Source organism: Sparus aurata, chromosome 14, assembly GCF_900880675.1.
Source record: "Sparus aurata chromosome 14, fSpaAur1.1, whole genome shotgun sequence".
Classification (NCBI taxonomy): Eukaryota; Metazoa; Chordata; class Actinopteri; order Spariformes; family Sparidae; genus Sparus; species Sparus aurata.
The window spans coordinates 2,858,117-2,881,130 of NC_044200.1; positions in this window are offsets into that span (position 1 = coordinate 2,858,117).

The following is a 23,014-nucleotide window of genomic DNA, read 5'->3' on the forward strand; positions in this document are numbered from 1 at the left end:
CTGACTGAGGGGACTCTTCTCTGGCTTCAGCTCTTGGCAGGTTAGGGCTTTGTGATGGTATGTCTGGGGGTCACTAGATTTTAGGTGATTGTAAAATGTAATTGCTCTTTTTTGTATTTTCAATATGAGGGGGAATTGGCCGAGTTCTGCTCTACATGCACTGTTTGGTGTCTTTCTCTGGACGTGCATGATGTTCTTACAGAACTCTGTGTGGAAAGATTCTATTATTGTTTTGTCCCATTCGTCAAATTCATGATTTAGTTTTGGTCCCCAAATTTCACTGCCATGGAGAATTATCGGTTCTAATACAAATTGGAAAATTTTTAGCCAGATCTTAATTGGAATGTCCAGTTTGATATTTCTTCTAATTGCATAGAAAGCTCTCCTTGCTTTGTCTCTCAGATCTTTCACAGCCAAGTTGAAGCTCCCTGTGGAGCTTATGTTGAGGCCAAGGTATGTGTAGTTTTTTGTATGTTGTAATTTAGTGGTGTCAAAATAGAAATTGTGTGTGTTGTCCTGATTTCTGGACTGCTTCTGGAAGATCATATTTTTTGTTTTCTTTGGGTTAACTGTCAGAGCCCAGGACTGACAGAACGTATGCAGGAGGTTGAGGTGCTGCTGTAGACCTTCTTTGGTTGGCGACAGCAACACCAGGTCATCTGCGTACAGGAGACCCTTAACTTCTGTGCCATTCAGATTGAGACCAGGTGACGTGGATTGATTTAATTGACATACAAATTCATTGATGTATATGTTGAAGAGGATTGGACTAAGGTTGCATCCCTGCCACGACCTTGGGGAAAGAAGGCTGTTTGTTTGTCTCCTATTTTAACTGCACATTTACTGTTTGTGTACATAGATTTTATTACATCATATGTTTTTCCTCCAATGCCACTGTTGAGCAGTCTGTAGAAATGACCCTCATGCCAGATGGAATCAAAGGCCTTTGTGAAGTCAACAAAACATGCGTAGTTCTTTCCTTTCTTCTTGTCTAATTCTTGCTCAATCAGGGTGTGGAGGGTATAGATGTGGTCTGTTGTGCGAAAATTTGGTAAGAATCCAATTTGGCATTTATTCAAAACATGTTGGTCATTGATAAAACTGATAAGTCTTTTATTAATAATGTTGCAAAAGGTTTTTCCTAGGTTACTATTTACACAGATTCCACGGTAATTATTAGGGTCATATTTATCTCCATTTTTATAAAGTGGTGTTGTTAAACCTTTAATCCATATGTCAGGAAAAGTGCCAGCTGCTAGAATTATATTAAAAAGTTTGAGTATAGCCAATTTTATTTGATCAGAATATTTGATCATTTCATTTAGGATGCTGTCGACTCCACAGGCCTTTTTAGCTTTCAGGGATTTGATGCTTTCCGTCAGTTCCTGCTCTGTTATTGAAGCATCTAGAGGGTTTTGGTTGTCTTTAAATACTAATTCTAAAGTTTTCCACTTGGCTTGTGTTTTATTTTGGTCACTGTTCTTTGCAAAATTGCTGTATAATTCAGTAAAATAATTCATCCAAATGCTGCCATTTTGTATTGCCAATTGATCTTGTTGTGTATTGTTTAGAGTGTTCCACTTCTGCCAGAACTGGTTTGACTCTAAAGATTCTTCTATTTCAGAGAGCTGGGTTCTGGTGTGTTGGTCTTTCTTAGCTCTCAGTGTGTGTTTATATTGTTTCAAGGTGTCGTAGTAATGAAGGCTTATATTTTGGTTATTTGGGTCTCTATGTTTTTCGTTTGATAACTTTCTTAAAGTTTTCCTTATATTTTTGCAGTCGTTGTCAAACGATTTTTTATTGTGTATTTGTTTTGGTTTATGATTAGATGTTTTCAAGTGTGATAACTTTGCCAATTTATCAAATTGTTATGGGGGAATAATGGGGAAAAAAATTGTTATGGGGGAAATATTTCAGAACTGAAATATTTCCTCATAATAATGATGGATAAAATTGATTGAATATTGGATTTTGGAATTTTCAAATGCCTTTTGGTAGCTCTCCATGCTGTCTGATTTCCATCTGTATGAATGTGTGGTGTTGTACAGTTCACTGGGTTTAGAGGCCTCACAGTTACTGTGTTCCCTCTTCAGATAGACTGTGATCTTGCTGTGGTCAGAGAGGGGTGTGAGTGGGTTGACTGTGAAAGCTCTGAGAGACATTGGGTCCAGATCTGTTATGGCATAGTCTACCGTACTACTGCCAAGAGCTGGACTAAATGTGTAACGGCTCAGAGAGTCTCCTCGTAACCTACCATTGACCTAATGCAGACCCAGCGTGCAGCAGAGCTGTAAAAACTGGGTACCGCTTGTGTTGGTAATTTTATCAAAATTGTGTCTTGGGGGGAGTTTGGGGAGAGGAAAGCAGGTTTCTCCAGGTAGGCCTAAGTGCTGATCTCCCTGGATGTTTATAGTGGCAGCTTTCTCTCCAGTTCTAGCATTCAGGTCCCCACAGACTAGCACGTTTCCTAAAGTTTTAAATTGGTTTATTTCCCCTTCTAGAGTGGAAAAAATATCTTCATTGTAGTAGGGAGATTCTGAGGGGTGTATGTAAATAGCACATAGGTAGACATGTTGGTCTGCACATATTATTTCTGTGTTAATTTTCATCCAAATATTTTTGATAATTTCAATTCAGCTCTATCTCCATCTGGGAGAACTGTTCCCTCATGATGTTAGGAGCCTCTGAGTGCTCCAGCAGGGGAGGGTCAGTGTCAGCGTCTGCGGGCTCTCTGTCAGGCGTGGGGAGAGAAGAGGTGGAGGTTTTGCTTCCATGGGTTGGTGGGGTATTTGCATGACGCTCCTTCTCCTTTTGAGCCCTGAGTTTCAAATATATAAAGACAGTGCATTAACTGCATGCAGGGAGGGAATTTCATGGCCGCAGTTGCCCCGCACTTTGGCCTTGATGCCCCGTGAAAAAAAACCTCATGGTACAGCCACAGTGGCCTCTGAGCCACTGGCCCGGTCAGCGTAGTTAGCTTGCCTTTAATTACAGCCACCTGAGTGCACAGTAGTCACTCACAGTAACTTCAGTGAGTCCGCGGTTTGCGCAGGTGGAGTCTCATCATCACGATGATCTTACGTGAAAGCCTCTCAAACAGCAGCAGCGTCTCAAAACAGAAGAACGAAACTTACAGCACAGCGAGCGAGCTCAGCCGGTTTTGACATGATACGTAACTGACTTATGTGGTAGGATTTAGTCCGGTGAAGTTGTAAAAACTACTGGACACTGACAGTACGTTTTAACACTTTAAATTACAAATTAATTACAAAAAATCCCAACTGAAATATTAAAGCTAACAGCTAACTAGCTTCCACTAGCTTAATAACAGTTGGACGGTTGCCTAGCAACGGCATCAGTGGCATCTCCCTGCAGCAGTAGCAACGGAACTTTCCTGTTCAAAAACTCACAGACCTCAGAGTGTTAACTGCTGTATCATGATGTCTACCTGCCTAGAGACAATAGAATATCCCCCAGCTGTAAAAAGCAAGACTGTAAGGAGCAAATATAAACAACAAGTTCTCCGGGAAAGACCAGAAACACTCTTTCTCGACCTGTATAAAGATGGGAGGGCATGTAATTTAATCTTCTACACTGATGAAGCTTATGCCTGGCTGGATGTCATCAGCTCCCACTACTCAGAGCCCACTACTCCTCAGTAAAAAGAACAGGGATCTGCAATGGATGGAAGATAAGTGTATTTGAGGAAAATGACCCAGACAACACCATCAAATCCATCCTACCATGGGCAGACACCAACAAAGCTCTGTCGGTGTTACATGACATGACAATTGGATCACAGAACAGACACCTGGACGCTGCCCTCATCGTCTTCTGAACAAAAATCTTTTTTATTATATTTATTATATTCTATTGTATCTTATTTTACTTGCACTGCATTATATTTAGAGATGCACCGATCAGGATTTTTGGGGCCGATCACCGATCACCGAAAGCAGTATCTGCCGATCCCGATATTGCCGATCACCGATCACAGTGTCAAATCCATAAATTTTTCTATATTGTTGTCTTGTGTAACTTTCATATATTTAATTAATGATTCTTCTTACACAACATTGACATTGTATTATTAAGTATAACAATTAGGAGATGAGAAAGTTTTATTGCAGGCTGAGGCAATGTGCAATATTTCACACTCTAGAGACTCTCTTAGAGACAACTTGGACTCAGCTTACATAGAGTAACTGTAGCTTACTAGTGGGAATGCATGCAGTCAGGGTGGGTTCAGCCGGTCCTCTCTGGACAGCCAGGTCTGTCTGTGTCTGCCGCTCTCTAAGGCCAGACTGTGGTCGCTGAGTCTGTACATAGTCAACGTTTTCCTCAGTCTCGGGTCAGTTACAGAGCTCAGACAATCTGCCATGGAGTTTTGTCTGTTTAGGGCCAAATAGCATTGAAGTTTGCTTTGGGTTTTGGTTGCGGTTGTCCAATAGTTGATGTAACTGTCTTTTTCTTTTGCTATAATTTGGTGGGGCTGGATGGTTTGAGGGCGGTCTTGGTGCCCGGTGCTGTTGGAGCTCAGCCTGTGGACCAGCTGGCTGAGGGGACTCCCTTCTTTGCTCTCCTCTTGGCATTGTAGGGCTTTGTAGGGGTAGGAGCTGGGCTCACTGGCTCTGAGGTGTTGGTACAACTTTATTGCTCTTTTTTGGATCCGAATTAAAAGGGGAAATTGGCCCAGTTCAGCTCTGCATCCATTATTGGGGGTGTTCCTGTGAACTTTGAGGATGTTTTTGCAGATCTCAGTGTGCAAGCTTTCGATTGGGTGTTTGTCCCCTTTTTGGAAGTCTTGGTTCATGAGAGGGCCCCACACTTCACTACCATACAATACAACTGGTTCAATTATCGATTGAAATATTTTGATCCAGATTTTGACAGGGATGTCTCTGTTTGAAGACTTTTTTATAGTCCAGAAAGCTCTTCTGCCTTTTTCTCTGAGATCCTTAATGGCCAGATTGAAATTTCCCATCAATGTGATATTTAGTCCTAGATATGTGTAGCTGTGTGTGTGTTCTATGTCCGTAGAGTCCAGGTGGAACCTGTGGGGATTTTTCTGACTCTTGCGTCGTTTCTGGAAGACCGTCAGGGCCCAGGTCTGACAGAACTTTTGCAGGTGATCTAGTTGCTTTTGTAGAGCCTCCTTTGATGGAGCGAGCAGTATTAGGTCATCTGCAAACAGTAAACATTTGACCTCTGTGTCAGAGAGGGTGAGACCAGGGATCTCTGACTCTTCCAGGGATTTGGCCAGTTGGTCGATGTAAATGTTAAACAGGGTGGGGCTCAGACTGCAGCCCTGCTTCACTCCTCTACTTTGGGAGAAGAAGTCTGTTTCCCTAGTTCCAATTTTGACAGCACATTTATTATTTATATACATTGTCTTAATAATATCGTAGATTTTTCCTCCAATACCTTTTTCTAGTAAATTCAGAAACAGACCATGATGCCAAATTAAGTCGAATGCCTTTTTGAAATCTACAAAACAAGAGAAGATGGTGTTGTTGTTCTGGTGGACGTGTTTCTGGATGAGGGTGTGGAGGGTGTAGATGTGCTCAGTGGTTCTGTGTTGTGGTGTAAATCAATCTGACTCTGGTTCAGGACATTGTGCTCACTGAGGAAGTTTTGCAGTCGGCTGTTTAAGATGCTGCAGAATAACTTCCCCAGGTTGCTGCTGACACATATGCCTCTGTAGTTGTTTGGATCATATTTGTCTCCACTTTTGTGATAAGCCCTTGGCTCCAGGTGTCAGGAAAGTTTCCAGTGTTTAGTATCAGATTTAAAATTTCAACATGGCAGTCTTGATGTTCTGGCTGCTAAACTGAAGCATTTCATTTAAGATGCCATCAGGGCCACTTGCTTTCCTCGGCTGCAGGGCCTGGATCTTAGCCAACAGTTCCCCTTCACTAATCTCATAATCTAAAGGATTTTGGTTGTCTTTAAGGATTTCTAGTTTGTTGAGCAGATTATTTTGGTCTGAATCCAGTGTGATGCACTGTATAGATTTTCAAAATGTTTCTTCCATATTTCCCCGTTTTGAATAGCCAATTCTTCCTTGTTGGATTTGTTGAATGTATGCCATTTTTTCCAAAAATTGTTTGAGTCAATGGACCCCTCAATTTCTTCAAGTTGACGCTGTTCATGCTGCTCCTTTTTGGCTCTCAGTGTTTTTCTATATGATTTCAATGTTTCCCAGTACTGGAGGCGGAGCTCATGATTGTCAGGTTGTCTGTGTTTTTCATTGGATAATTTTCGGAATGTTTTTCTCAGACACCTGCAGTCAGAGTCAAACCACTTTTCATTAGCTGAGTTTGAACTTTCATACTCAGATTTTTTCAGATTGGATAGAGATGCTGTGCTGTCAAATATGGAGTTAATATCCCGCACAGCCTGGTTCAGGCCGTCGTTACTGTGGGGATATGAGGTGGTGATAAAATGGTCTAATGAGAATGGACTGTTGGATGACCGATGGCTCTCTGGTAGTCATCCTTACTATTACTTGTCCATCTATAAGGTTGTTTGGAGGGGTTGAGTTTACTGGGCTCTGCTACATGGGGGTCAGTTGGTGTCTTACGAATATATAGGGTGATTTTGCTGTGATCAGATAAGGGTGTGAGGGGGCTGACAGTGAATGGTCTTACACTGAAGGGCTCCAGGTCTGTAATACTGTAGTCCACAGTGCTGTTGCCAAGAGGAGAGCTGTGAGTGTAGAGATCTCTCTCTCTCTCTCTCTCTCTCTCTCTCCCTATATGTATATATATATATATATATATATATATATATATATATATATATATATATTTCAACAACAACAAGCTTTATTGGCATGACTGTGGTTCACAATATTGCCAAAGCGTACGGGATTACAGAAAAAAATGTTAACAATATAATGATGATAATAACAATAACAATAACAATAATGGCAATAATAACAATAATAAACAGAATATCAGTGTGCAGGTAAGAACCCAGTCAGGATCAGCTGGTTCATGTAGAGGAAATCATGTCAGGTGTTGTTGTGCAGCTCGTCTCTTCTCCTGTGGCAGCATTCACAGATCTCGCTGCATCTACAGCATTGCCAGTTTTTTCTCCCAGTAAATGGTGCAGTTTTTCTCGGTCTGATAGTTTGGGGAAGTCTGGGGTTGTACCTGTGATTTTAGTGTATATCTGGGTTCTGAGGTCTGTGTATGTGTCACAGTGCAACAGGAAGTGCTGCTCTGGCTGTGTCGGTTCTGTCCACACAGACAGGTCTGTGTGGACAGAACCGACACAGCCGGTCCTCTCCAGACAGCCAGGTCTGTCTGTGTATATCTCTTTCTATATATCTATCTCTATTAGTGCTGTGCGGTATACCGGTTCACACTGAATACCGGTGTACGCGTGGATATTTTCGTTATGATATGAATTTTTAATATACTGCCATACCGGTGTATTTCACAGCGTTTGGAACGCTACGCTGCGCGACACTGTTTCAGACCGGACCCTTTTTAATGTTGCGCTTCTAAACACGCATGGTGTGACTGTGAGGCATGGTGAGGGTAAACAGTAGTGCTCTGGTGTTACGTTACGGTGAAGATGGATAGGATAGACATTGCAGGTCATGACTTCATCCGCAAACTTGAGGCAGCTAACGGAAGGGGAGAGGCGCTCCATTGCACGCTTCCTTTATTAGCGGGGATTTAACATAGGCGTGTGCTTGACTGAGGAGGCGAGAATATGTGTGTGATGCACTGTATAGATTTTCAAAATGTTTCTTCCATATTTTCCCCGTTTTGAATAGCCAATATATATACATAGCTATATATATATATAGCTATATATATATAGCTATGTATATATATATATATATATATATATATATAGCTATATATATAGCTATGTATATATATATATATATATATATAGCTATATATATAGCTATGTATATATATATATATATATATATATATATATATATATATATATATATATATATATATATATATATATCTTATATATATATATATATATATATATATATATGTATAGCTGTCTAGTTCTATATCTCTCTATCTCTGTCAGAAAGGCTGCTTTAAGGTCCAAGTCCTGCAGCAGCTGGCAGAGGAGCTGAGGGCAGAATACATGGAGGGGAACGCGGCCGCGGCAGTCGGCACCAGTGTTGTGCATGAACGCATTCAATGAACGATCGTTCATGAGTTCACGAGTTCATATTTTGGGCTAACGTGAACTGAACGCACTGTATTTCTGCCTGATGAACGTTATAGTGAACTCGTTCATTCTGGCGTTTGTGAACGGCGCGTTCTCACAGTTTAACTTCGTTCAAGAGAGTGCCAGATTTCCATCAAGCCTTCCAGGCCAAAACCGGCTAAAACACACCGTGAACAGGCTTTGATGTAGCGGAAAAACACCCTATCTGGCTGTTGTGTCTAGAAAGGACGCTGTACGAGATGTTTGTGTAACTTGCTTTACTTTCGATCAAAACGAAACTTAACTATTTCAGACAGAAACAGCTGCATACCAAACATGCAGTGAGGCATTACCAAACGAACACAGATTAATTCGTCCTGAACGGACACAACACTGGCAACACCGAGAAGGGTCTGTCTGCAGCCTGCAAGAGAGGGGCGTAACGTGTAGTGGGCGTAACGTGTAGTAGGCGTAACGTGTAGTAGGCGTAACGTGTAGTTGTGTAAATCACGTTGAACCACGCGAGATGTAGAATGAGACCCGCCAAAAGCAAAAACAGAACAAGGAAATGTACAAGAGATGTCTCAAAAACGAAAAATTGCGGATCGTATCCAGACAAGTAAGTGTCCTTATATTTTATTTAGTTCATGTAACACACGTATACAATTGCTGCACATAGTTATGTTATTAACCGGGGCGATGAACTAAGCAAGTAAGCTATACATTTTATCCACAGTATTAAATATTATTGGGCAGACAGAACGAGGCTAGCCCGTTGCTGTGGAAACTGAACCAAACAAGGTAACGTTAGCAAGATAGCTTCAGAGGGGGTTACTTAAGTAGAAATACTTTACTGATCCCAGGCTGGGAACTTATTTACTTGCCCGTTTGGTAAATAACATGCAACGTGTATGTATGTATTTCTATCCTAAACAATCCTAAAAGGTTGACCCAAGTAGATAAATCTAAGCTAGAAATTGTGGCTGTTGTAATGTAGCCAGAAATAACTTGAAAATTGTGACTCCGCTGTAATATTAACCCGCTAATTCAAAAACATTACTTTTAGCGCAGTCTGGTCTAGTGCAGCAATTTAAAATTAGTAATGACATTAAACCGGTAACTTTGATAAGGATCACCAGCTCGACTTTGACATTCATGTGCCTAGTATTATATAGAGCTTGACCACAAGCACTTGTGTTGTGCCGTGATTAGTTTGTTTGAGGTTTTTGTTCAAATTTACAGTCAAACACAAACCTACACAGTTTCAGACTATCATAACCGGGGATCTTCTGTCAGCATGGGAGCACGGGAAGGAGAGGCCCACCCTTTATTTTGAGGATGAACAACTTGACCAAGTTGTCTCCTTCCTGTTCTTGGTCATAAGGGAAACGCCAAGGGCGAGACAGCTGACAGATTGGGTTGCTTTCATTTTTATGTCCTTTTGCCAGAAGTATGACATGATTGTTTTGTTTACATACATTTATTAATTTTGGCACTGTGCTTCATATTGTACATACTGGTTTTTCATATCACAACTCACACTTGATAGATAAATGATAGATGAAAAAACCTTGAAATGGAACAATACAGATGTGTAATATTAAAACCTTCCTCCTTTTTTAATGCTTGTGGGGTGCTTGACAAACTCAAAATTGTTCAGAGCATTCAGACCCCGTGTTGTAGAATATTCATTTTTTTTTTTACTTTTGTCAAATCTTACATAGCCTATTGCACTCTAAGAGTGTCATAAGGATGTGATATCAAACTAGACATAACATTGTTAAAGGCTACATTCAGTTGTGACTGTTTTCTAATTTAACAAATGTCAATAATCCTGTCCAGGTGACAGTCTACACCCTGGTTGAAAAGTACACCTTGACAGTGCCAGAGGCTGTGGCCAGGTTCAGAAGGGGCCCACATTATGAACCATGGTAAGATTAATATATAAAGAATTGATGATAGACATGTTTCAATGTGTAATGAAATATAACCATTCACATCTACAATAAAGTATATTGCAACACCTACTTGAAACCTTTCATTTAATGTTTGTTCTTTTTTTGACAGTGAATTGGAAATGATGCAAGCTGACTTGATGAAACATTTATCAGAGGATGCAACAGAGAAGCTACAAGCCTATAAAGATAGAATGCGAAGAGCCCTCTGAGGCATTTCTTAGCCAGCTATAAGATGTAATATCTTCACAGATTGACTTTTTTTTTTTCTTTTGACCCTCCAATTAAATGTGTCACAGCCCTACGGGGGCCTCTAACCATTCTCCTCTGTGTAATGCAAAACTGTAGTAAATGGTGCATTTGTTGGGGACTGTTTTCTGCGATGGAGTAATACACATTTGGTGCACAAGTGAATATTTACAGCAGTATGTGTGTGTGTGTTTGTGTGTATGTGTTTGTGTGTTTTAGACTAGAGCAGTGCACACATACAAACTAGAGTATGTTTCAAATGTGAGCATGTGTGCATACATAAACTTATCTATTATACAGGATATTGTAATCATTTTGTATTGTATATGCAGTTGGTCTGTTTCATTTCATAGTTCCATCAGCATCATTTGGCTCCATAAAACTTGAGACAAAAAGCTGAAAGGCATTACAGTGTGCATCACTGCCTGAGTTGGATGTAAAGAAAAAAAGAGCTAATCCTTGCCTTTGAACAGCCATGTTATTAACTGCTTTATAAGTGTCCAGTGTCCTTTGTTAAGGTCAAATCACACAACGCTTAACAAGTATTTCCTAACAGGAGAAGCATTGATATTAACACAAGTCCAAGCACTACCATGTTCGCAAGCAGATGTTTGTCAGCAGACCATGTTCTCTCTGTCATGGCAGTCAAAGAACTAATAAAAAGCTGATTTATAAACATTGAAATCACTTGTGCATTGTGTGTGTGTCCAAGCCTGTGTGTGCGTGCCTGCAATCACGAGCGTGAGCTTGTGTCTAGGATGGGGGCACAAAAAGAATATTTGCACCAGGTTCTATCACCATGATGTTAGGCTGCTACGGCAGACAATGTAAATAATGTTGCTTCAGAAAGTCGGAGTGTGGCCGAAGTGAAAAAAAGTGGTCAGACATAAAAGTAGAAGCAAAAAAGCGCCTGTCATCACACAGGCAGAGCGTCTGTGTCACGGGCGGGGGAGCGGCCACCGGAGCTCACCCCGCTGGATGAAAAACTGGTGGGGATCATTGGGGAATCCCACCTGAGTGGAGCTGTGACGGAGGTGGAGGGGGACACCAATGCCCCTCGTGTCATCCAGCGGCTATGTCCTTACAGATGCAGTACAGCAAATGCAGAGAAACACCATCACTACAATAAATGATGTTGCCAGGGAACTGCGGGAGATAAAAAATGTCCTTTCCGAGTTAAACACCACCATGAAGGAATTTATTAAATGATTGTTTCGTGTTTGTTTCCATATCTGTATTTTCACAAGCGACGCATCACATCCAAACGCTGGCGCACGGCCAGCGTGTGATGCACAGTATTATTTTATTAACTTATTTTAATGTCTTATTTTGTCTTTAACATGTCTGAATAAACAAATAAATAAAAAAAATAAATAAAGACAGGTCGGGGTCGGGGCCAAGACGATCAGCGTCGGGGGGCAAGGCCACATCCTTCAGATGTGCCCCGTTATGAGGCACAGCACACCCTCTCACAATAGTGCAGACCTATTCGGACTCATAGGACAAGGCCAAGAAGAATGGCTACAAAAAGTCATTCATACCATCAGTTGCCCTCTGCAATAAGGAACTGTTCAAATAAATGCACACACACATGCTTAACACATACGATTTTAATTCACACGTTGTTTTTAACACAGGAATGTTTAGCTATCTTACTCACACCCACACAAGCAATGACATTGATATATTTATTTATTGAATCCATTTACTCATGAATTCTGGTCTCTGAGAGTGTCTTAAGTTTGGTGTTTCCATCTCATCATAATATCCTGCCTTTTTACTCGTTTACCACTAAAACAAATAAACAATAGAAAGAATACATCTATTATAGGGCAAGGATTGCGTATACATTGACGTTTGTGCCGCTGGACCGTGGTCAAACTGTAGTAGTACCTATTTAGGATCATATCCCTTTAAGAACCGTGCATAGTGGGCGTAACCTGTAGCAGTGACGTAACTACACGTTACGCCCACTTCAGGTTACGCCCCTCTCTTGCAGGCTGCAGACGGATACAGTTGGAGGAGCAACACCAGCCACCACAGAGTCGCACCGACGCATGCGTCATCAATGCGCTAAGCATGAAGGCAAAAACAAATAAAGGCTTCACATCTGGTTTTTTTTTTATTGTGATATATCTCAAAAGTTTTGGAGTGATGTTGAATTTCATTTTTTTTATGCTGCTCTCTGTCCATTCTCTTACCCTTAAACATGTTATTTGCTATGTTAACCCAGAAGATAATGCTCTTGAACACACGACAAACTTTGTTATCCTGTGCAAAATGTTTTATTCACAAACAAAAATGAGCAAAATCACTACCTAAATTTGCTCCTTTTCTCCTGGAACTGAGCTCTTTGCTTAAATCTCTGATTTTGTTAAGTAACAAAAAAAGTAATACCTTACTGAGTCATTATGAAAAGTTTTTCCCTGAAGCCACTGTCTCAACTATCTATTTATTTATTATCTTATTTTTCCCTTTCTTCTTCTTCTTTTTAAAAAAATATTTACTTATTTATATATTTTATTTTTAATTTGAACTCTAAAGCACCCGACTAGCCTTTCAAGTTATGTGCAAGTGAATAAAAAATCAAAAGACACGGCAACGGCGAGCCAAAACAGATCCTCTACCACCCAAATTGCATTAACGGTGTACAGTAGCGGCTCCGTTGTCTTCATCTCCCAGCCGCAGCTGGACAACCTGGTTCTGCAGAATATTGTGGGAGAGCTGCAGTTTCAATGTTAAAACTGATAGAATAATAGCCGTCTGTGGTTCTATATGGGCTGTGGCAATAATTTTGAAAAATAATAGCTCGCATCAACATATTGAAAAAAAAAAAAGAACTATGAACTAGTTTATTTTTGGAACTGTGAACTTAGTTCAAAATTTTGAATTATGAACTATGAACTGAACTAGTTCATTTGAAAATTTGTGAACTGAACTTTGAACTAGTTCGTGTAGAAAGTGAACTTTCCCAACACTGGTCGTCACAAGGTGCAGCAGCGGAAGAAACCGCAGCAGCAGCAGCAGACACGGACACGGAGGCAGTGCCGGTCCGAAAGAGCTGCAAACGGAACCAAACGTCGGACACTTGAAATGCCACAAGCTCGTGTGTGGTGACTGTGAGGAGAGCGGAGGTAATCTGTGACCAGTGATCACAACGGCTCTTTGTTTTTGTTTTAGATCAACTCGTTTTCAGTTTTTTCGATTATTATTATTCAATTTATTATATATTAAGTGTTAAAATAGCATGTTTCATAATCAAATAAGTTACTTTTAATAGTTAATTTTCTTGTTCTGATTTTCTCTATTAAAATCTTGTATAAATATATGCAATAATTACGGTTTACTATGTGCGATGATATGAATATTGATAAATGTATAATTAAACTTGTTAAAATGTACATTTTCGTATTATTTCGTTTTTTTGTTTTTTTTTTAAATATCATGACACAATGAATGCATTCATCACTCAGTTGGGTATTTACATGAGAGATTATAGAGTTTAAAATCTAGCGGTCAAAATGACTTACAGCCGTTCTAGTAGTGTTGGAATTCCGTCTCTTCTAAGGACTATCTAGCTCAGGGGTCACCAACCTTTTTGAAACTGAGAGCTACTTCATGGGTACTGAGTCATATGAAGGGCAACCAGTTTGATACACTCTTCTGAAATAACACATTTGCTCAGTTTTCCTTTAGTTATATATGATTATTGATGGTTAATGATACTCATCTATGTGAAGACACTGATCACGTTGATTATTTCTCACAATAATTATCAACAATGACTTAAAATGGTGGGAAACAGATAATATCAATATTCAATTTTCATTTTTAGAACAGGCCTGAGGGCGACTCATGTGGACCTTGGGGGCTACCTGGTGCCCGTGGGCACTGTGTTGGTGACCCCTGCTCTAGCTCAACTAAGTAGTAACACAAGATACAACAATATCCAGGCTGAATCTACTTGCTGCTGCCTGCATTGAAGACCTTGTGTTGAGGTGAGAATAAAACTTTTGTCGGTGCAGTACGAGGACGTGGAGGGCCCCAATGACTGGGTTTGCCTTGGGCCCCCAAATGACTAAATCCGCCCCTGTCAGTGTCTTGGCAATTTCTCGCATGAAATAGCCTTCTTTTCTCAGAACAAGAATAGACGAGTTTAAGAAGAAAGTTCTCTTTTTCTGGCCATTTTGAGAGTATAATCGAACCCACAAATGCTGATGCTCCAGATACTCAACTAGCTCAAAGAAAGGCCAGTTTTACATCTTCTCTAATCAGCACAACAGTTTTCAGCTGTGCTAACATAATTGCACAAGGGTTTTGTAATCATCAATTAGCCTTTTAACATGATTAGCTAACACAATGTACCATTAGAATACAGAAGTGATTGTTGCTGGAAATGGGCCTCTGTTCACCGATTTAGATATTCCATTAAAAATCAGCCGTTTCCGGCTAGAATAGACATTTACCACATAAACAATCTCTAGACTCTATTTCTGATTAATTTAAAGTTTTCATCATTGAGAACAGTGAACAGTGCTTTTTCTTTAAAAAATAAGGACATTTCTAAGTGACACCTAACTTTTGAAGGGATCGTGTATCTATATACGGTCCTTACTCCACGATTTTCCCCTCCACATCGTCTGGCCTGGCCAGCAGGACAAGGTGGGGGTGGGGCTCAGCCCGGTATGCACCGGGTATGGTGGTGTAAACAAGGTCCAGCATGTTCGCCCCTCTCGTTTCTAAGTCCACATGTTGATGGAATTTAGGAAGCACAGCTTTGAGATTTGCATGGTTGAAATCCCCGGCAACAATAATCAGTCCTTCTGGGTGTTTGTTTTCAAGATCACTGATGGCCCCATACAGTGCGGTTAGCGCTTCCTTAGCATTAGCACTGGGAGGAATGTAAACAGCTACAATGTGCAGGGAGGAGAGCTCTCTCGGTAAATAAAAGGGTCTACATCTCACAACCGCGTATTCCACCAGCGATGAACAGGACTTGGAGACTAGGACAGAGTTATTGCACCAGTCCATGTTGATGAAAACACACAGACCTCCACCTCGGGTTTTGCCGCACAGTGTTGGGTCTCTGTCAGCTCGATGCAAAACTAGTCCGCCTAGCTGATTGGCCGCGTCCGGGACTCGGTCATTGAGCCATGTTTCTGTAAAAACATATACACAGCAGTCCCTGGTGTCCCATTGTGTGGTCCGTTTGAGTCTGGTGTAGTCCAGTTTATTTTCAAGTGAGCGAACGTTGGAGATAAGGATGGACGGGAGAGACGGCCGGCTAGCGTTAGCTCTTAGCCTGGCACGGACAACAGCTCTCTTGCCCCTCTTCAGTCTTCTCTCACACCGCTTTCAGCGTCTCCTCACTCTGCCCTTGCCAGTAGGCGTGCTCTCGCCGTTTGTCTCTCACAGCTTGTCTCTCCTCGCAAAGCAAGCCAAGAGCCTGAAGTGCTTTTCTTCATCAGTTATTTATTCTGCAGTGCAGAATGACTGACACTTCTCAGACACTCCCCTTGGCTCTGATTGGTTGTGTTGATCTGGGAGCAGTGGATTTTTGCAAATTAAATTACAGCCACTGGGTGGAGCCACAGACTGGATTTTTACACAGCTGACCTGTATCTTATTGTACTATCAGATCATAATGACAATTTTAGTAGATATAGCAAAAATACTTACAGACCACAGCTTTTAGCAGATAGGATCTATAAAAAATTATTAGTAATAATTTACCAACCATTAAAAAAGCTATTATTATTCCCCACTGGAAAAACCCTCATTAGAAAGGGGTCATAATAAGATATGAGATGAAGTACACCAAAAATCATACAAATATGCATTAAAACGCCACAAAAACACAAACAAAATAAAATGCAGCCATCTATAAAGAAAAGGTAGCATATTCACAAAACTAAACTGACCTTAAGGTCAGCTGTGAGACAATTAGAGAGCCCTGACTTCATTAAGATTCCAACTTTAATATCAGAAAGCAGAGCCAGAAGTCTGAAAGCTTCAGTGGTGGGAGATGGGCTATTGAGCTAAAAGTATGGCAGTCTTCCCTGTTGACTGCACCAGTTACACTTACGTATCTAGCTCACAGGAGTCAGTGGCTATATGCACTACTCACAGGTGCTACAGCCAAGCAGTAATGTAAGGTTGTTTTATTTTGCACCAGGACCTGCTCTCTGTTGTTGGTTGGTTGGCATGTTGGTTGGTTGTACAGTTTTATTGGGGAAAGACGTACAAAATAGAAATCTCCATGGATCAAAAATTCACAAGAGAAAGGAGTTATAATTGAACTTGTTTAAAATTTGAAGTGTCTTTACAGACATCCCTTTTAAAATGCTGCTTTCTTCTTTGTTTGCTGTAATACGCGATTGGCCACTGGGCAAAACTGGAAGCAAGACTGACCAGCACCTTATTGTTTATTTCTGTAATTGTCTGGTATTAGACTTTTGAAATGTTACATTTGGAATGATCCTGCTTGAGAAATTATTATACTGAAACCAAAATGTAAGTTTTCTGTACTTGTCTCTAAATTACACACATTTCATAAAAAATATCAGTTGGATCTATGAATGGTACTGGAAGTAATGCAGGTGGTTAAAGAAAAATAGCAAAGAGCTTTGTCCAGTTGAATGTGGCCAAGTAAAAATGTTTTACAAAGTATTAGTATGTAGATTAGAATCAAAATAAGGATCCTCACATCTCACTTGTACTTAAATGAACTAGCAATAATGACTTTTGACTTGTGGAAATAAATAGTGATGAAGTAAAAATGTTTTACCTTCTTCCCAGTCTCATTCTTTGTCTTTGTCTCAGCATGGCTTCAGAGCAGAGAGGGAATTAGAATTTTGAAACTGGTTTGATTCACCCCTTGCAGCTGTTGTGCAGAATAAACCAACGGCACTGCTCTCAGTTGCTAACCCAACAGTGTTCCTGCTCAGACTTGTGTTAGTGGCATTCATTGTTTTTCCTTCTCTTTTCCTCATTTCCATATCAGGCTCTCAGCACCCAGTTGTGAGAATATTCCCATAATCCTACTTCATTATTAGGAGGTTTCATCTCAGGAATTAGTTTGTCAAGCTAATTAAGCTGTCTCCCAAGTGACCTATTTGAAGTTGAGCTTTTAACAGCCACATATTTGTTGTATCAAATGCAGGCTATTTGACAGAAGTATACAAACATTAAAACTTAAATCCATGAAGACAAAATGTATTTCTTGGGTGGGAAATGTGTTTATTGGCATTATATTGAATTTAAAAACTAAATCTATGAAACACTCTAGCTTAGACTCACAGCACATTACTGAGTAAATGTATTTGACAAATTAAAAGAGGCAATGACACTGTTTGACTAAAGAACTGACTCAGTCCAATGTGCAAGCAGTCAGGGCTCCATGCAACGGATGATGACTTCACAACTAAATTTACCTCTGATCTTGCAATGCCCTTTAATGTCTGTTTGGTGACAAATGAACTGGATTAATCAGTTTCATAGCTAATGTGTTATCTCAAATGAACTGAAAGGGTCATATGGAGTCTGAGGTAGCAGTAGGAGCTTGTGGCCAAGGACAAGCCGTTCAGTTTGATGACTCATGTGAACCTTATTGCCAGGCATAGATTAAGAATGCAGAGGTCCCTGGACACAAAATATCAACACAATATCAACTACAGTGTGTAGCTGTGGGTTTGGTTGTGGCTCAGGGGTAGAGCCAGTGTCTTGTTATCAGAAGATTGCTGGTTTGATGCCCCTGGTCTGCAAGTGTCCTTGGGCATGATACTGAACCCCAAACTGCTCCTGATGTGCTGGTTGGAACCTTGCATGGCAGCCACTGCCATCAGTGTATGAATTACTATAAGTCGCTTTGGGCAAAAGTGTCTGCTTTTATTTAACCACAAACAGCATTGTAAAATGCACTGGAGTGTTTTGCAGAAACAGTACTTTTAATATCATGAAAAAACAATTTATTCAAATCAGAACAGGCTCTGTAAATGGAGTCTGCTGTTGATTTTGCAGCCGTTTCTGATTAAACACAAAGTGATTACTTGACATCTGGCCTGAATGGTGGAAATTAATAAAGGTGTATTTGAATTAGATTGGTAAAAAGTAAAAGATACATTGTGGGGCTGTCAAACTGTAAGCGTACCTGTGAGCCTGTGCCATATTTTCTTTGTCATCCTCACAGACAGCTTTGACTCTTTGCCAGACAGCATAGCATTAAAAGATATAGATATGGCTATATTTCCCCTATTTTAATCTTAATCTTTTAATCTATGTGTTAGCATTTCCTCTTTTAACTCAGTTTTGCTGCTTCACTGCTTTTTGTATCTGCAATGTCTTTGTTTGTGTCTGCTAATGCAGTCTACAACTGGACTTGGTGCCATCAAATTCCCATAGTTACCTGACTCATCATCATCATGGTACAGACACAGCCAGCAAATCAATTACAATATTTTTCTTATTCACAAAAAAAGTTACTTTGCATTCATTTATTCACATTTCATTTCACATACGCACACTCAATTAATCTATTTGTTTTGATAAAAGACCAAAACCAAAGACAGGATCAGGCCACAGTTGGCTGGGTTTTGAAAGCTCCCTAGAGGTCAAAGGCCCCGGACACTGGCCCAATAGGTCAGGTGGTTAATCCTTCCATGCTGATTGCACACAAAATACCTGACCAGCTCTTTTCACATTCGCACTACACAAACACTAACTATCACCACAGAAAATTCATATTGGATCATTATGCAAAGTCCTTGAATTGCATTGAATGTTTTTAGGATAACATTTTCCGGTAACAATTAATGGAAAATATAATATTTATAGGTAAGGTACTAGGTATAGGTATAGGTACTAAACGCGGAACTTTACCATCCATTGCCCCAACCTCCACACCCTTATTTGGAAGGTTGATTCACAGAGATTCCTGATGAACAGATAGATGGCTTTTGCTCAAGTTACTGCTAACAATGGCATACACGCAAGTTAACACAGCCAGTGTCAGGACTTAAACACAAACTCCAGACCCCAGACCAGTTTGATCACAGGGAATCGAGTACTAAGGTGGTTGAGTTAGTTAGTGAGTAGTTATACAGCTCTAAACGTTTTCTATAACTTGATCAATGTACAAGTTGTAAAGTTAGAATAGTTTGTATCTAAAGTGGGCAGTGAGCAGTATAGTGAGCAGATGAGTCTCTGTCTCCGACAACCTCTGTAGTCTCAATTAGACACTTGTTAGCAACCACTGTTTTCAATGTAAGGGCTTTATAATTTAATGTAATTAAATTGACATTTAATTATGTATTTTTTTTTACGGGTTTTAGCATGCATTTATTACACCACACCACTATAAGAGACCTGCGGAAAACTCCTAGATATGTCCCTTTATCCAGATCTGCACCTAAAGAGAATGATGGGGTCTATTCTGGACTGAGAAGGACAGGGTATCATCAGATAATCCATTACTCATTTGTAATTTAAAAACAAAATAATCATAAAATATGTTTCAAAACAAACCAATCAATTTTTTGGTATTGGTAATTTCCTGAGTACTGTTTCTTTGTGGATTGAATAATGAAGAATGCTAGATCTTTTATTTCTTGGAATTCAAAACCAAAAAAAACAAAGTCTTCCTTTTTATGAAAACCACATAACAGTGCAATTTTGTTTTGCTCTCCGTTTTAAGAAAGACATTAGGAAAATCAAGTGTGGTGAGCTGGGATTAAAAGTAAATATATTTCAAATTAAAAGCCCAGACGGTAGAATGGCCATTCTGTAATTTAAAAGCACATACCAGGGTTACTAAGTAACAAACCAATTAAATAAATAAAAACAAAGTATTCAACAGTAGTTGACTGCATGCAGATTGATAGTATACATTTATACATGCACAGAGCAAGAGATGATGACTGCATCGTTTGGTGCAATACAATTTGTCATATAATTTAACGCAAGTAATTATTGTGTGTGCAGCTGTCAGTGTTAGCACTGATATTTAATTTTGTTTCCACTGCAAAGGGCTGTTGCTTGAGTGAACGCAGTTGTCAGGTTCTTGGGAAACGGGATACTCAGGGGAAAGGGGTTAGACCCAAACGCAGTAAAACAGGGGACAAGAGGCAAGATCAGATAAGAACAAAAGGCGAGCTTTATTTTAAAGCTGAATGCAAACCCAAAACAGACAAAACAGGGACGAAAGAACAAAGTAGCAACTGAACAGCGAAACAACAAAGTGCAAAGGAAAAAGGGCAAAGTACAAACCAAAACCAAAGTTCAAATCAAAATGCAAAATCCAAAATCCAAAATCCAAAAACACATACCAGAAGGAACAGGGAACCGACAGGAGCAGGCATGAGCAGGGGCAGACGAACCAAACGGAAGACATACAATGACCGGACAGGGAGTGAAGGAAACACACAGACTAAATACACAGACACTGATTACCAGACGAGGAACAGGTGAGGAGAGAGAGGAGGGAGGAAGCCAGGTGGGTTAACGAAGGGGAGGAGCACAGAGGAGCAGACCAGGAGGGAACAAGGCAGACAGACAGAGGGAGACAGAGGGCAGACCACAGGAAAAGAACAGGGAACTTAAAGGCACATGAGGCATGAAAACTCAAACAAAACACAACACCAAATCCGCAATCGTGACAGCAGTAGGTTAAACTGATGATTAGCGTCTTTACCAACAGTAGGAGTGTGTTGTATGAGTGGTTTGTGATTTTGCTACCTTTAGGTGAAATGCCAACAATTATCTTTTGTCACAGGTGTATTTAATGGTGTTCATTTCATTTGGTATTTGATGTTTATGGTTTATTTGAAGCCTAGTTATATGCAGAAGTTTGTAATTTTATATTGTTTCAGAGCTACACATACCACATCTATATGGTAGAATGAGTATGTGTAAGACAAATACTCATTTTTCGTCACTTCCATTTTTTGGGTTGGGGTGTCATCGGATAATCCATAATTCAATAGAGAATCCAAAATCCGAAAATTAAAATTGTTATGTCATTATTTGTTTGTGAACATGACTTTATGCTCAGATCACATATAAGGAATTCAAATTTGATTTTGATATTTATTTTGTCCGATTTGTGTGCACCAGAAGTTATTTACTGTGGCTTTATGGTTTAGGAGCTGCAGCTTTGCAGGTGAACACACCAACCACATAGGCTGTTTCAGCTGCAGTGTCTCTAAGCTGGTTGAGGAGATCGGCTCCGGAGGATGTGCTGATGAGATAAACACAAGCCATTAACCCCAGACAACCACTGAACATGCAGTTTGGAAATAACCTGCTAGATAGGTAGTTCCAGCCAGCTGGTTGAGGTGGGTTGCCCTGCCACTGCTTTGCCTTCTGGGCTGTCTTTTATACTTCACAAGCCCAGAGACACTTCAGGTGCAGCAAAGAGCAGCTCTGGATGATGAGTGACCCAGAGAGGAGCAGAACACTGGGAGAAGGGACTAAGAGATAGTGTGTTTACCTGCAAAGCTACAGCTCTTAAACTTCCGTAAACAGAGCAGTTTATGAGCCAGACCTACCTTGTGAGTCGATAAAGCCATAATAAATAACTTGCAGCGACACAAATCATAAATAGCTTTTACAAGTATTTTTTAACCATACTTAGATCTTAAATCTACTAGTTATGGTAAATACAGCATCATTCATTTACAGAAAACCCATAAATCTCAGGAAAACACTGATATTCTCTGTCTTTCATTTAAACCATTGTAGGAAGTGTTTTTCTTCTCCTTGCCAGTTTTATCATATATTAGAGATAAGGAAAACACTTTGAAGGACGATCATGTTCTCTTTTAGGTAGATGTCAGAAAGCTCAGGGCTCTCTGTGGAACATGGGGTGACTTGGATGGCAGCCATTAAAGAAAACCACAGAGTGGAGCAGAGTATACGGGATCTAACACTAGTTTTAGAGGCTGGGAGGCAGGGTGGGGTAATTGGTTAGACAGAACGTCTATCAGCTAGGGATCTCTGTGTTGGCAAGTAACTTACCTACTGAATTGCCCTGAAGAAGCAAACTGAATTCCCACCAGCTCCAGGGATTTGTTCTGAAGCCACCTTGAACCTCTGACCCCCCCTTTAGAGGTGTGTTACAGCCCCAGTGCTGTGGGCGTGTTTTGTGTTTTTCTGTTCCTACTCTACCCTCCTTGTGGAGCGCCACACCTGAGTCTACTTGCCACTGAGGCCGAGTGGTATAAGGTGCTGTGGATGTCAGTAGGCTGGGGGCGCCTTGATGTGCAGGAGCCAGAGACACTGAGATACAGCCTGCACTGTTCTCTTGCGACAAGAGGTATCTTGGTTGATTAGTGTTTTTTGTTGGCGCAAATGAAGTAGTTTTTGATTTACTATTACCAACTGCTTCTTTTCCCTCCTTTACACCTGCTTTTATTTTAACTATGTTACTCCCTTCATCCCCTGGCCAAGGTGGAATAGAAGAAATTTGTATATTTATATATTTGCCTTATTTGCCAGAGAGCAGGCAAGAGGCGTGTAACAGAGGCTTTTGTAGATCTTTTCGTGTTTGACAACACAGTCAACAACAGTCATGGGCTGCTGCAGAATGCGCTACAGTATTTTATCAATGCTTCAACCTA